Genomic DNA, 11,642 nt, shown 5'->3' with positions numbered 1-11,642 from the left:
TAGAGGGAGGTCTTGTAGGTGGCATCAGTGTTGCTTAGAGAAGCACCAGCATCATATAGTAGGCAAAGCACAGGTACAACTGTCACATGGCTGCAGCACTTTCTTTGTCCTTCAGCCTTTAATACCAAATGCCTTACAAGCCTTAATTTAGCAAAACCATGGGAGAAATGTTCCTGAACTTCACAATGCAAGATATCACTTATCAGCACGGTCTATGCTCAGAAACACTTTGCTATCCCTCCGTTAGAGGTTCTTGGGAGTACAGTTGTAGTTTTGGTTACCTGTTCCTACAGAGGAGGAAGAACAACCCTTTCCCATTGTCCGTAGCAGGAACATTATGGATGGTCTGAACAGCTATGCTTGCTGAGTTCCCAGTATCTGTCTGCAAGGATACTGTTTTCTGGTGAGCGGAAGCTGGTACTCCCTTTCCCTCAAGAGATACCAAACTCTTCAAAGTCAGGCCAACCAGCATTGTAGAGAAAGAGGAACACTGCATATCTTCTTTTAGCCTGACTTATGTTGTCATAATCAAACACCAAGAAGTACACACATTGCTTCTGGGCTGTCAGACAAGTCTAACAACACACAAGATCAAGGTTAACTCATTCACAGGCCAACAAAGAATGCTTAGTCTGCATTGAGGCAGAAAGATGTACAGACTGTTACTTACCCAGAAATACCCAGTGAGAGCAAGACAGCTCTCCCCTTGCAAGATGGGACAAAAAAAGAACCAATTTTCTTTCTATCCCAGGTCTTTTCTTCACACACGATGTATGGAGAGCAGAACAGCAGACACCCCCAGGCTAGTATTGTCTGTACTGCTGTTATGCCATCTCCATTCCAGATCTGATCCCTGGGAGAGAACACAGTTTTGTGCCATCCTTTTGTCCACACAGTAGTAACACAGCAGAAGGAAAGAATATCAAAGACCTATGGAATTATTCAGATGACACTGAATTAGAACAGAACATTTTTAGAATTATGTCACAATAATTGTCCAAAGGGGACCATTGCACTTATTTTGTGCAAAGATTTGGAGTTCATTGGCAATCATCCAGACATTGCCTCACACAGGCATCCAGGAATTTCTGTTATTCAGAAGACAAAATGCTTGAGAATTTGATGAAATTTTTGCTTAAGTTGTTTCTGAAACTCAACAACTCTTGACTAGAAAAGAGTTCTTGACTACATATGTATCTTTCATAAGCCAAATGATCTTTAGATGTCTTCTCTATCTGCACTGATACCCGAGGGAATGGGTGTCTAAATGTGTCAGAATTTGGCTTAGTAACTCAGACTGTATTAGACAAGCAGACATAAGACTCCAAAGTAGGACAATTTGTCTTTCTGAATCTTATCTATTTTGAAGAGTTCTTCTCCCTTCTTCTTTGACTGATTCACTTTTCAACAAGCTTCCTATCTGTCAACACTGACTGGTTAATTAGTGCGTTTAAAATAGATGAGAAATGCTAAGATTCATGTCTTACGAGCCAGTCAGACTGTGGAGCTTTCCAAACATGCTTGCCATTCACTAGTTATATAAGACACTGCCAAAACATCTTTAGTAGTGGTTGTTGCACTTCTTCCAGGCCAGCTAAGGCCAGCTAGAAGGTTAGCATTATCATAAGAAAACAAGCCTAGAGGGGGAGTGGCACAGGACCACTGAACAAGCAGAGAGTCGCACCCTCTGCTATTATAAACCTTGATATTACAAGTAGAGGAGATTGGCAACTGCCTAAATTCTATTAAATGCAACACTGACGGCCTTTTCTGTAGCGCTAGTTAAACCTCGTATTGCCTAAATAAGTGACAGCTGGAACTGCTCTTAGATGTTTAGCATTAGGTGTTATGTTCACCCAGAAGCAGCCTCAACCTGGCAAGACAGATGCCTTTTTGCTCACTAAATCGTTTGGGATCTAGGTCAGATGGAATGTTATCTGAAAATCTTATCTGGATTCCAGGATATGTAATCAAGTGTATGGTGCGGAAACGCCTAGCAATTGCAGCACATGCTGAGACAGTGAAATGGCTGTGTTGTGGGCTCTCCCTAGCCTGAGTGACCAGCAAATAACATACTGTGGAAGTGCTGTAATCATTAGGATACAGGCTGCTTCATGTAGACCAGTGTTCAACTTTGAAGATTTGTGGACCACAGCAGCAGACAAGAGAACAGTTAGCAGACCTGGGTCTGTTTCCTGCTAAGACGTGGCTGCTTAGCAAGGTATTGTGAAGGAGCCGAACCCTAAGGATGCCCAACAAATGTGCAGCTGCAGTACAACTGGCTGATTCTATATCTGCTTGTTTGACGGTTAACTTGAGCCAGTTTGTGACAAGATCAGGGGTGTTAGAGGGTATAAAAGGGAAGCATTTAGGGATGGGAATGGTGGAAAAGGGAAGAAAGATTTTTTTATAAGGGTAAGATAGCAGGAAGTACAATGATTTCAAGCACAAAAGCAGAGTAGAGCACAACTTCACACACAGTTGCTGTAAAACAGGAAGAAACTGCTCAGTAATGAGGCTGCACAGACAAGTGGTTACAGATATGTTAGGTAGGTGTATTCAGGATCAAAGATTGCTTGAGCAAGACTCATTAGCCAAGAAATAAACTGCTTCTAGACGTTATCTAAACAGGTTTGGTATACATTCTAAGAGCAGCAGGGCAGAATGTTAATGTTATTGTTCATAGAGAAAAAAGCATTGTGATGGAAAATTCTGAAAGGGCTAATACTGACACAGATCAACATTAACACACCATGAAGGAAGGAAGATTGGAATTGTTAATTCCAGTTCAAATCATATAAACCCAGACTGGGCAGTCATTGTCATTTCCATGTAGCTGAAAGCATTCAGCCCAGCTCACACTGAAAACAAAATTTTTTGAATAAAACCAGAATAGCAAAAGCTATAGCTGAACAAAGGCAAGATAAAGCAAAAAAAAGTACAGGATAGAACCAGAAGGAACTGAAGACATGAGGAAACCATGATCAAGCCACTTAAAGATCACCAAAGGAGATCTGAATCTTTGAAGTAAGAATTACAGGCCATTATGCCCAGAGATTTCTTCAAAGTCCAAGAAGAATGGCTGTACACCAGTTTTTGAAGCAAGCTCATGGGCCACAAATGTGGTTGGTTTTTTTTTTTATTATTGTCATATAAAGTTAGCTAATCTACTGGTAAAGAGGGATTCCTAAACCACCTGATCTATACTCCAGCAGAATGACCTAAAATCCACATCAAAGCCAGGTAAACATCAGGATGCTTTATTCATAAAAGGTTCAAGAGCCCAATCCTTTGCATAGAGAGAAGGGCAGATCTGAAGCAGAGTATTCTCTCAAAAAAACCTTGTGTAATAGGCATTGCAGTAAAGTTAAAAATCCAATCAACCATGGCTCTGGCAGTACTACAGTTGTAGCACTCCTGTTGGATGAAGAGACTCTTCAGTTGCTGATGAGGAACTGTATTATTCTTCCTAAATATTCAATCCAATAAGCTGTACTATGTCTGAGACAGCCAGCGGGTACGAGGTTGGTCTCTTTGTTCATGCACCAGTGAGTTTTTGCTGACCACGTGGTCAAAAGAATGCAAGGTCAGAGAGATCCACAGATCTCATTGGGAATTTATGGGAAGGCAGTCCTAAGTCATGTGGATCAAGTCATTACATACGTTCAGGTGTTATGTGATGACCTGACATTCACAATGGATCTGGAACAAGACCTGTAAGGTTCAAAAAGTGTTATATGATAAAACCACCTAAATATTTTTAAAATGTGAATGCATACATTGCAATGGAAAATGTAAAGGTTTCAGACATGAAGGGGGAGGTTGAAATGAATAATGTCACCTATGGGATTAAAAATCCTCAGAGCTAGGTCATTCAGCTGTTATGGATGAGTAGGTTAACACTTCATTGTGGCAGGTGTAAACAGAGTAGGCAGTAATGAGATACTACAGGCTATAGACATTGCTAGATCTGTGTACTGACAGTTCAGAAGAAATCACCGTAAATCTATGATTTGAGGAAAATTAAATAGAAAGAGAAACCATAAGTTTTGGCAGAAGGATCAGAAGACAGTTTTTCCTCAAGCCCGGTTTAACTGATCAGAGGTTCACGTCATTCTCCTAAGAGACAGCCAATAGAAGTTGGAGTGTATCCAGCTGTGGTGTTTTCAAGGGTAGCTCTGTAAAGAATATTGGAACTAGAGGTTATGTCTACTTACTTCATGCTTCCTCACTAATTATCTAAGAAAAATGGGAAGCTAAGGTTTTGAGCAGACTTCAGAAAACTTAACAAGGTGACTCTGCCCAGTTAGTATCCCATAAATAAAATGACTCATCACAAGGGAGAACAGAATACTTCTTTATGTGGGGTTTAAGACTATTGACAGATCACATTGAAAAAAGAGTTTTCAGGAGATTAATCTGCATTTACTATTGACATGGGGCAATGAGTTGAGTTTAACACAGTTCTTTCTGGATAGCAAAGATAATTCCATTTCAGAGATCAGTCAGCTGAGCGTAGAGTACTTGTCCTTGCTACTCCTGGTAGTTCATCCACAAAACACAGCCTACCATTTTTCCATAAAAAGGGATCTGGAACAAAATCTGCGTTTTCTTGAGCTGATTGGTACCCTCATTTCAAAAAGTGTATCAAAAAGATACACCCAATCTTTGGGTGACCTGCAACTTGCAAATACCAATAGCCATGCTCTCAGAATTACAAGAGCATGTTGGAAAGATCAGTATTGCCTGTAAACCATCAGTGTATGTGGTATGATGTAGGAAGTGTAGCTTCATTCTGCTGTTCCCTGGGTAAAAGGAGAGCTCCTAGGAATGTTGGCAGATGACATACAGAAATGCCAGAACACTAATCCTTCAGAGCAAATCTTCTCATTGCTACACTTCAACTAACATGCTGCTCTGAACGGGACCTGGAAATGGTAAGGACACACTTTCTTCATTAGATTTGATAAGTATTGGATCATATTAAATTAATTACAGGAAATACCTTCTATATCCCCCATGGAACTCGTCTGTTAAATATGGAGCTTAACATTCTGTATTACCTTCTTAAGATGCCCTCTAAGAATCTGTTTGAATGTTCCTGATAAAGACTTCATGTGCTGGGGCAGGGCTGGGGGAGAGATGAAATTTTGAACCTTCTTGAGATAACCCAGTAATTACCATTACTAGTGTGAGGTGTGGAGTGATTCTCTAGGAAGAAAGGTAGTTGGGACCAATAATATTTGTACATATGTAAAAGTCAATGTCTGGGGCTAAATGCAAATCTCCCAGGAATATTGTTGATGATGACTAGCTTGTGCTACAGTTCATACAAGGCAGTAACAAACACATCCATCCTTTTTTCTAATCCTGGTCTTGCCCTCAAGAACTAGTATCTGCAAATGCAATACATTGTGCATTTGTAATTTAGCCTTACCACATAAAAAGGGAAGCAAACATTCTATGTCTTCACAGTGGGAATTTGGAAAATGGACTTTCATACACATGAAGTCTTCGTTTTCCAGCAATAACTCTGTCCCACGCACAGACTAAAGCAACTTAGTGCCTTGGAAAGGTCCTGAAACAGCCATCTGAGATTAGAAAGGTAGAAAAATGTGCAACCTGTGATTGGAAATGGGCAGTACTGAACGTGCAGCCAAAGTGAACAATGCACACACTCCTATTTCCACAGCAGATACTAAGTAATTCTTAGGTGACATTCAGAATGCCATTTCCTTCTCACAAAATGTGAGCAGCTGAGTGACTCCAGTTACAAAACAGGTGAATGAAGTAAAAAGGCTTAGAAGACTCTGAGTAAAGTGCAGAAAGCAGAGGGACAACAGGTGGCAAAAAAGCGTCAGAGAAGGACAGAGAGGTGGATGGAAGGGAAATTAGGGTTGCTAACATGATATTTCTATTAGGATGCAAATGTCTCAGAAAAAGGTGTTAGGCGACATGTTCCTTAGCTGACCCTTTGTCTGTCACAGAACTGGAGAGGTATCATGATGCAGGCAGATTATCATAACTCTGATGTGTGACTCTCAGACACTACAAATGGAAAGTACAGCTAAATTACCCTTTGCCTGAACCTGGTGCGAGTATTTCCTATCCATCTCAAGCTGCAAAGACTGCTTCGTTCAATCACTGCTTTACCAAGCGTGCTGGTGCAACCTTTGCCTTCTGCATCCGTGTCAGCTCCCCGATGCTCCCTGAAGGATTTTTCCAGCTCGCCTGTGTCCTCCTGGAGCAGGGTGACCTCTAGAGGCCTCCGGGGAGAGCTGGCATGGAATGAGCATGTCAGTGCTCTGCCGCACGCCCTGCCTTACATATTCGCAAACCTTGGATTTTGCCTATTAGCGTCCTCATTCTGAGGCCTTTATGTATGTTGAATAGTCTGTTCATAGCAGCATTGTCGTGTCTTCCAAAGGGCTACGCGGGTAAGTAGGATAAGATGCTTAAACAGACTTCTACCTTTGTCTCATTCATGAGAAAGACAGGATCTTTTTTAGCCACTAGTCTCTTCTGGAGTTTGAAGAGACTTGCAAGGCATGAAGAACTGGATTGATGAATTTGGCCTGTCAGAATTCGTTGAGTAGAAGTTGGTTTCTGTGGAACAGGCATATTTTCAGCTAATCTTATTCTGCCAATGAAACCGTGCTTGTTCACTTAGAAGGCACATCACTGATATCTGTATTATTATAGTTCCAAGAGATTTTGCAATCCATGCAACTCCACTGGAGTACACCAGCTGCATCTATTTAAAACTTTCTCTCAGAGATGTTCCTTTATGGTAATTATGGACCAGGAGCTTTTTTCAAGGTCAGTGACCTTTGCATTATTTACCAGCTAGTAAGCAGTATGACTACACAGGGTGTTTATACAAGATGATTCTAATCTTCAAGGTATGGCATCAGACTATAAATAAATGAGAAATGAAATATACTTTCATTTATATGAATGAATGAGAGGTATTTCCCCAATATAAATAAGGGCCATTTCCAGATTCAGAAGAACTAAACAAGTATATAAGACATAATGACAGTAATTAAGCTATTGCTTGACTTCTTCTGGGCATATCCAGCCTGGCAGAATACACAGGTTGAGTTGTTGCTATTGAACACCATCACCACCATAAGTGTTCAGCATGTTAATCACTAATGTAGTTTAATATTTTGCTTTTAAAAAAATAATAAGAAAACCTTTAACTATGGAGTACTCATCTTCTATTCAAAGAAATAATCAGATGTAAATTCTGTAAATTTCTTTGCAAACTAATATGATGGCTCTGTGTACGAATGCTGTGAGGTCTGCTTATTGGATTCAAAACATATTTTTTATAGTCAGTGAACAAATAAAAAACAGACTGGGAACGAATAGTTTTGTAATAATAGCAACCAAATATGTTTTATTTTAGTTGCTAAAAATATAATTTCAGAGTGACAGGCACATACTTCCCCCCCAAATTATACTAACTGTACACAGATTTTAATTTACATATTCAGAAATGCTAGCATAGAAAATGCTAGCCAGGAAAGTTGTTTTTTTGTTGTTGTGTTTTTTTTTTTTTTTTAAACAAAAGAGAACTCAGTTGCCAGTATATTTCTTCATAAACCTTTTCCTTTATCCAAGATGCTTACAGTGACCTTAAATGCTGCTTAAAAAACCAAAGATACGATCTTCCTTATGCCATGCTATTTGCTAAAACTGTCTTTTACTAGTAAATGAAATAAAAAAATCTAGTTTTAATAATGTAATAATTATGGCTGTAAAAGAAGAGACTCGAACTCTTATGGGTTACTCTAGGTTTGCAGTTTTAATCAGTCCAGCAGCGTTGGGTCACCTCTGCAGAGAGTGACAAGCTTACAAGATTTTCAGTCACATATTTATAGTATCTACCTAAACATTACATAATCTCTTGATTCCACAATAAATCTTCTATCAGTTCCTATCTTGACAGTCGGCTCCACAAGTTGTTCTGTATCTTGATCACCTCGCTATTTTGCTTCTTCTTTCAAGGATGATTGCTTCAGGTTCCGTACGTCCCAGTTCTGAGTAATCACAATAGACAATCTCCATCATTTCAGCCTTCTAAAGGTCAGGGTCTCCTGTTCTAAAAAGCTCCTTTGAACTGTCAGGCATAATCTTATTAATATTAAACTTTTATTGTCTAGCATCTATCAGCTGACTGTGCTTGCAGTCTTGGTTTGGGCTATACAGGGGACAAAGCTGAGGTGTACAGCCTACAGTAGCACTGATCTGGCATTTTCCTCCAACAATGGCCATAGTTGCTTATACAAATCACAGTTGTGACTGTTTCACATAGTTAAAGACAGCCTCAAGCCTATCAATTATTACAATAAAGAAAAAAATCAGCAAATATTCTTGTGACTTTTTCCCACCTCTAACCTGTATTCCTTTACTTTTGGTGTCACCCTGACTTGTAGCACTCTTCCAAGCCCAACATTTATCAGTTTTTCTTATTTTTCTTTCCCAAAGCAAAGTCCAATCTCCTTCTTATCGCCAAATGTCCTTGCCCCTTTTCTTATCCTTTCCTTTTACGTATAACCCCAACTTTCCAGCCCATATCCCAGGTATTTGAGCCATTGTCAACTCTCCTTATCATACACCTCATCTGTGCGTGTCCAGTTCCACACAACTCTTATGGATATTTCTGCACCATTCAGTTCTCAAGCTATATTTTTATTTCCTTCATGAGCTGCTTGGAGCCAGCTCCAGCTCATTATGCTCATATAACTAATTAATCAGGACCTAATATCTACCTAAAGGTGCCCATTGGAAAATTCTGATTGCACATAGGTTATACCAGACCTTTCTGCCTCTGGATACCCAGGTCCCTGGCAGGCTCGTGCTGGTGGGACAGCCTCAGCAGCTGGATCACAAAGGAAATGTCACATTCCAGCCACAGACTCCTCCTTGGGGAGGGGATCCACAGAGCCAAGGGCATGAAGCACAGCTCACCTCAATAAGGCAAGTATCTGTCCCCGACCTTCCAAAGTCCTCTCTTCCTGCAGTCATGGATAGCTCGTTGCCATGTGCCAGGGCAGAAGCAGAGAGGAGGCTTCACCCCTGTCAGCAAGAGGGAGGAGAGGGTCTTAAGGCACTGCAACCCGAGGGCACTTCTGCACCTGTAGCCTCGGCTGCAGAGAAGCTCCCAGGCTGGACCATCCCCTTTGGGATATTGGGGGTGGCTGTTGCCCGGCCCCTTCCTCACCTGGGGCCCACGCATGCCGCCACGATGCAATCAGCATTAATTGCACGGGGAGCCTTTGAGCATGTCTTTATTAATACCAAGTGTGAAACAGGAAAATGCTATTGAAGCAAACCTGCCTCTTGTCCCACACCTTGTGTGCCAGGGGCACATCTAATGTGCTCCTACCTCAGACAGGCATTCAGCTCTTGGGACTTTTGGAGCCCCACAGTGTTTGTCCCCAGCCAATGTGGGTTTTTCTTCCAGTTGCTGCTGGAACCATTGTTTCATGCAAGTGTTACACGTACTGTTAAGTTCAATAATTAACACATCCCTGGCAAAGTAATAAGCCACCCCCAGAAACATCAAAGGTTGGGATGGAGTCAGACCATCTCTCAACCGTTTCCAAAATGCTTCCGTAATGCAGAGCTGCATCTACCACTCTTCTGCTGAGGCCAGAAAGATGGAATAACATTTGTGGTTCTGGTAGATAACTTTGAAAAAACATTCCCTGTGGGATTTGCAGCATGCCGGTGCTGTTATCAGCCATGCTCTCTGGATTAGCAGAGCATGCCTGTAGGGATCAGTGCACCCTGTGAATCGCCAGCGTGCTGTGCAACATGGAACATGTAGCTTCAAGCTAGTGTGTAGCAAGGTAGACTTGGCAGAGAGCACTGGCTGCTGAAGCAGGACCTACAGCAGAGGTGACATGCCAGTGTCTCACCAAAGCATCCATAATCCCTTCCTTCCTTCCTCCCTTCCTTCCTCCCTTCCAGATTTTTAAATTTGATTCACAGAGAGTATTTCCTGCTCACAGGTTTAAGGGGACGGTGTCTCTTGTGGATGATGTTGCATGGCCCTCCTTAGCTGAGAGAACAAAGATACCGTAACCGTCCATTCAGTAGCAGGTAGGGATTGCATTTGTTCAGCACTGAACCCAAGGTGCTTAGAGGTGAAGCAAATGCGTTTCCAGCATGAGCAGAGACAAAGGATGTTTGAAAACACCCACTGTAAGAACTGCAGCTTTCAAATGGGACTGTCAGTTATACTGGAATTATTTGTTAGGCGTGCTGAGCGAGATGTTGTCAGACCAAACAGTTTGACACACAACGCCCAGCCTCCACTGCAGCAGTGCTTGTTCAGACAGCAGTCCTCCATGTAAAAGAATTCCCAGGAATGCTAGGCCAAGATGAACAGAAATGCTGGCACCTTCATCCTTTGCAGAAAAACTTCTCTTCCCTGTCCTTCTGCTAAAACATTGCTGAGTGCTAGAGCCTGTACATGGTACGGACACACTTTCCTCATTCAGAAGCCTGTTTATGCTGCTGATGAGCATTGAGTCACATGGAACTAAATGAGGAGTGCTTTCTCCATGCCCAGCATACCATGTCTACTCCACAAAGATGTTTGTGGGATATCTGGTTAAGATACCTCACAGGATACTCAGGATAGCCATGAAGAGATGGGGGTGTCCTTTTTCCATCTCCTCATGCTGTTTCTCCACTCAGGGACCAGTTTCTGCAAGTCTTCACTGAACTCACAGTAGGGAAAATGGAAGTGAATGCATCTTTCCTTTAGAAAGTTTGATTCACCGCTTTTTCTGCTGGTTGTGTCTTCACTTTCCAGTAATGACATTCTTACATGGCTTCCTGCAGCCTGAAAAAGACTGAGCATCTCTCAGTGAAGGACCACATTGTTCAGCTGGAATGGTAAGTGGAGTGGCTAGAAAGACAGACCTGTCATTTGAAGTTTGGCTGCACTTGAATGAATGCCCAAGTTGCACAGTTACTCAGACATCTTCTGTTCTCAGCTAACAACTCCGGAAGGAATTGCTGTTGGACAGTGGGTCCTAGCTGAGAAGGTGACCTTCTGAATGCCCTTTCCATCACCCATCAAAGCAACAGCTACAGGGCAGATGGGGTAGGGAACAGCCCTCTTGGGTAAAAACAGGGAAGGAAATGGGTCAAAAATGAATCAATGATGATGATATGCCACCAGGTAGCCAGCAGCCATAGCGTCAGGGTGCCATAACAGTGCTTGAATCTGCTGCCTGAGCTTTTGTGGACACTAGTCTGATTTACAGGAGTTAAAGGAATTATCACAGAGCTATCACCAGCTTTCTCCAGTTTTAGTCCAAAGAGATGTGATACTCTTCATGGTGCCCCTATCTAATTAAAATCATTAAGAAAACAGTGCAGACTAAAGAACCAACTTCTGTCGGCTTCCAAAAATCCACATATTCTGTTGGTTATCAGCCCTCAACAAATCTGCCTTAGACAGTGGCCAGTAAAAGAAACAGCTTACACTGAATGTGTTGCACAGCTGGAAAGTGCTAAGATACACTATGGGTAAATATAAAGTATTATGTTCTTTGGGACAGAGCAGTAGGATGGCTAGACTGGCAGGAGTCACTGTCAGGAATTATAGTCCTTGA

The sequence above is a fragment of the Falco peregrinus genome, chromosome 2, assembly GCF_023634155.1.
Source record: "Falco peregrinus isolate bFalPer1 chromosome 2, bFalPer1.pri, whole genome shotgun sequence".
Lineage (NCBI taxonomy): Eukaryota > Metazoa > Chordata > Aves > Falconiformes > Falconidae > Falco > Falco peregrinus.
The sequence above is the reverse complement of the archived record's forward strand: the minus strand, read 5'-3'. Positions refer to the sequence as shown.